Genomic DNA, 4,811 nt, shown 5'->3' with positions numbered 1-4,811 from the left:
AATAATAATATAATAATAATATATAATATTAATAATAATAATAATAATAATAATAATAATACTGAAAACACTGAGGTGTTTTTTGACTAAATTAACTTTTTATTATTATCATTATTATTATTATTATAATTATTATTATTATTATTAGTAGTAGTAGTAGTAGTAGTAGTAGTAGTAGTTCTTTATACACCTACTGACACATTGAGGTGTTTTCGATTAAATCAACTTTATTATTATTATTATTATTATTATTATTATTATTATTATTATTATTATTACTAGCCAAGCTACAACCCTAGTTGGAAAAAGCAAGATGCTATTAGCCCCAAGGGCTCCAACGGGGAAAAATAACCCAGCGAGGAAAGGAAATAAGGAAATAAATAAATGATAAGAACAAATCAACAATAAATCATTCTAAAAAAAAAACAGTAACAACGTCAAAACAGATATTTACCAACTTTTTTTAATTACCAGTAATGTGATATAAAAAATGTCTAAAATTATTTTTTTATTGATGGCAACAGAATTTTTTCCAAACTTATCATCGAGAGAAACATTTTAGATAAAGAAACCAAACAGGAAGAAAATTATGACGTCTCTTAACTCTGGAGTGGTCGAGGTCACTTGTCCTGTCCTCTCTCTCTCTCTCTCTCTCTCTCTCCTCTCTACCTCCCTCTCTCTCTCTCTCTCCCTCTCTCCTCTCATCTCTACAGAATCTATTTTCATTGGTGGTCTGTTCGTATCTCTCTCTCTCTCTCTCATCTCTCTCTCTCTCTCCTCTCCTCTCTCTCTCTCTCTCTTTCATCTACAGGATCTATTTTCATTGGTGGTCTGTTCGTATCTCTCTCTCTCTCTCTCTCTCTCTCTCCTCTCTCTCTCTCATCTCTCTCTCTCTCTCTTTCATCTACAGGATCTATTTTCATTGGTGGTCTGTTCGTATCTCTCTCTCTCTCTCTCTCTCTCTCTCTCTCTCTCGCTTTCATCTACAGATCTATTTTCATTGGTGGTCTGTTCGTATCTCCTCTCTCTCTCTCTCTCTCTCTCTCTCTCTCTCTCTCTCTCTCTTTCATCTACAGGATCTATTTTCATTGGTGGTCTGTTCGTATCTCTCTCTCTCTCTCTCTCTCTCTCTCTCTCTCCTCCTCTCTCTCTCTCATCTCCTCTCTCTCTCTCTCTCTCTTTCATCTACAGGATCTATTTTCATTGGTGGTCTGTTCGTATCTCTCTCTCTCTCTCTCTCTCTCTCTTCTCTCTCTCTCTCTCTCTCTCTCTTTCATCTACAGGATCTATTTTCATTGGTGGTCTGGTTCGTATCTCTCTCTCTATCTCTCTCTCTCTTCTCTCCTCCTCCCTCTCTCTCTCTCTCTCTCTCTCTCTCTCTCTCTCTCTCTCTCTTTCTCTCTCTCTCTCTCTCTCCATCTACAGGATCTATTTTCAATGGTGGTCTGTTTGTAGGTCTCACTGTGGTTTTAAAATGCCATGAAGACATTGTACATAATGCATACATTTCTATATTTTTCTTTTCATGAAAGACATGGTTTGAAATTAACTAAAATTTCCTCTTCCTTCATTTAAATTTTTTATTAAAATTTCTGATATTATGATAATTACATATTGGAACTTATATATTTTCTATTACAGTCCCCATTACTTACGTCTATGGTATAAGATCTGCTATTTATATGTGTACATATATTCATTAGTCAATCATTTTTTCCTATATCTTCTCTGCACTCTCTATCTAGTGTATAAGAAGTAGATTGGGCAAGGCACTGGCCACCCGGTGAGATACTGACGCTAAAGCGTTGCTGGGTTCTTTAACTGGCCAGACAGTACTACATTGGATCCCTCTCTCTGGTTAAGGCCCCATTTTCCTTTTATTATTATTATTATTAATATCATTTGCTAAGCTGAAACCCTAGTTGGAAAAAGCAGGATGCTATAAGCCCAGGGGCTCCAACAGGGAAAACAGCCCAGTGAGGAAAAGAAACAAGGAAAAAATTAATTGTTTTAAGAACAGCAACAATATTAAAATAAATTATTTCCCTATATAAACTATAAAAACCTTAACAAAACAAGAGGAAGAGAAATTAGACAGAATAGTGTGCCCGAGTGTACCCTCAAGCAAGGAGAACTCTAACCCAAGGCAGTGGAAGACCATGATACAGAGGCTATGGCACTACCCAAGACTAGAGAACAATGGTTTGATTTTGGAGTGACCTTCTCCTAGAAGAGTTGTTTGCCATAGCTAAAGAGTCCCTTTTACTCTTACCAAGAAGAAAGTGGCCACTGAACAATTACAGTACAGTAGTTAACCCCTTGAGTGAAGAAGAATTGTTTGGTAATCTCAGTGTTGTCAGGTGTATGAGGACAAAGGAGAATATGTAAAGAATTGACCAGACTATTCGGTGTATGTATACCCAAAGGGGAAATGAACCGTAACCTGAGAGAAGGATCCAATGTAATACTGTCTGGCCAGTCAATGGACCCCATAGCTCTCTAGCGGTAGTATCTCAACGGGTGGATGGTGCCCTGGCCAACCTACTACCTACACATACACCGAATGGTCAGGCCTATTATTTCCACATTCTTCTCTATCCTCATACACCTGAGAACAATGAGATTACCAAACAATTCTTCTTCTCTCAAGGGGTTAACTACTGTACTGTAATTGTTCAGTGGCTGCTTTCCTCTTGGCAAGAGTAGAAAGGTCTCTTTAGCTATGGTAAGCAGCTCTTCTTGGAGAAGGACACTCCAAAATCAAACCATTGTTCTCTAGTCATGGGTAGTACCATACCCTCTGTACCATGGCCTTCCACTGTCTAGTGGTAGAGTTCTTTTGCTTGAGGATACACTCGGGCACACTATTCTATCTTATTTATCTTCTTCTTGTTTTTTTTTATATATAGCTTATGCATGAAAAAATCTCAATGTTGTTTCTGTTCTTAAAATATTCTATTTAGTTATTCATAGCTTCTCTTGTAGTTTGTTTATTTCCTTGTTTCCTTGCCTCACTAGGTTATTTTTTCTTGCTGGAGCCCTCTGGCTTATAATAATAATAATAATAATAATAATAATAATAATAATAATAATAATAATAATAATAATAATACATATGTAAATATAATTGACACCACATTCCCATACAGATATGCAATACTTCATATAAGTTCAACAAAAGTACTTGTCTGAGATATACAATTTTAGCGCACCAGTGCATTTTTTTCTTCTTATTCAACTGTTATACATTTATGGTAAATATTTGATAAATGAAACAAAAACAAAATATCATGTTTAAGTCAGAAGAAAACAGCTTTCTTCCTTATTTGATTAGGTATATTGAATGGTTACTATAGTCAAATTTTTTTAGTGAGGCAGATTTACACTTACTCGCAGGGGTGCCCTTTTTGGCTCGGAAAAGTTTCCTGATCGCTGATTGGTTGGACAAGATAATTCTAACCAATCAGAGAGCAGGAAACTTTAAAAATTTCCTGCTCGCTGATTGGTTGGACGAGATCATTCTAACCAATCAGAGAGCAGGAAACTTTAAAAGTTTCCTGATCGCTGATTGGTTGGACAAGATAATTCTAACCAATCAGATAGCAGGAAACTTTTCCGAGCTAAAAGGGCACCTCTGCTAGTCGGTGCAAATGCGCCTCATTAAAACAAATTGAGTATAGGTTGTAACACTCTATGTTTTATTGTGATTTAAAGGATCACTGCAATTTGTCTTCTCTTAGGGTTGTGGTGGCCGATGTGGTAACGTCCCTGACTGGTGAATGCCACACTGGGGTTCGAGTCACGCTCAAACTCGTTTGTTTCTTTGGTCGCTCTAACCTCACCATCCTTGAGATCTAAGGATGGGGATTTGGGGAGCCTATAGGTCTATCTGCCGAGTCATCAGCAGCCATTGCCTGGCCCTCCTTGGTCCTAGCTTGGGTGGAGAGGGGGCTAGGGCGCTTATTATATGTGTATATAGTCAGTCTCTGGGGCATTTTCCTGCTTGATAGGGTGATTATTATTATTATTATTATTATTACTAGCTAAGCTACAACCCTAGTTGGAAAAGCAAGATGCTATAAGCCCAAGGGCTCCAACAGGGAAAAAATAGCCCATTGTCACTGTCCCTTGCCCCTGCAATTTACGAGTGGCCTTTAAACCTCCAAAACCTACCCTCGGAGCATTGTTGGACACAACGTTGTTTAACTAAAATGCTCAAAGTGTTGTTATTAATATCAGTATTATTACAAACTACCAAACGATTGAATAACTAGTTTTAATATGAAGTAGTTCAACTTACATTTTTTTTTACTTACATTTGAGTCTGTCCTTGTAATGTTATTCAGTATATAGGAAATATTGTAAGCTTTTATTATCATTATTATTATTATTATTATTACTTGCTAAGCTACAACCCAAGTTGGAAAAGCAGGATGCTATAAGCCCATGGGCCCCAACAGGGAAAATAGCCCAGTGAGGAAAGGAAACAAGGAGAAATAAAATATTCTATGAAGAGTAACAACATTAAAATAAATATTTCCTGGTTAAACTATAAAAAACTATGACAACACATAAGGAAGAGAAATTAGATAGAATAGTGTGTCCGAGTGTACCTTCAAGCAAGAGATGCCCTTTTAGCTCGGAAAAGTTTCCTGCTCTCTGATTGGTTAGAATGATCTTGTCCAACTAATCAGCGAGCAGGAAACTTTGAAAATTTCCAGCTCTCTGATTGGTTAGAATTATCTTGTCCAACCAATCAGCGAGCAGGAAACTTTTCCGAGCTCAAAGGGCACCGCTGCGAGTCGGTGCAA

Source organism: Palaemon carinicauda, unplaced genomic scaffold, assembly GCF_036898095.1.
Source record: "Palaemon carinicauda isolate YSFRI2023 unplaced genomic scaffold, ASM3689809v2 scaffold1806, whole genome shotgun sequence".
In the NCBI taxonomy this organism is placed as follows: Eukaryota; Metazoa; Arthropoda; class Malacostraca; order Decapoda; family Palaemonidae; genus Palaemon; species Palaemon carinicauda.
Note: the sequence above shows the minus strand (reverse complement) of the source record.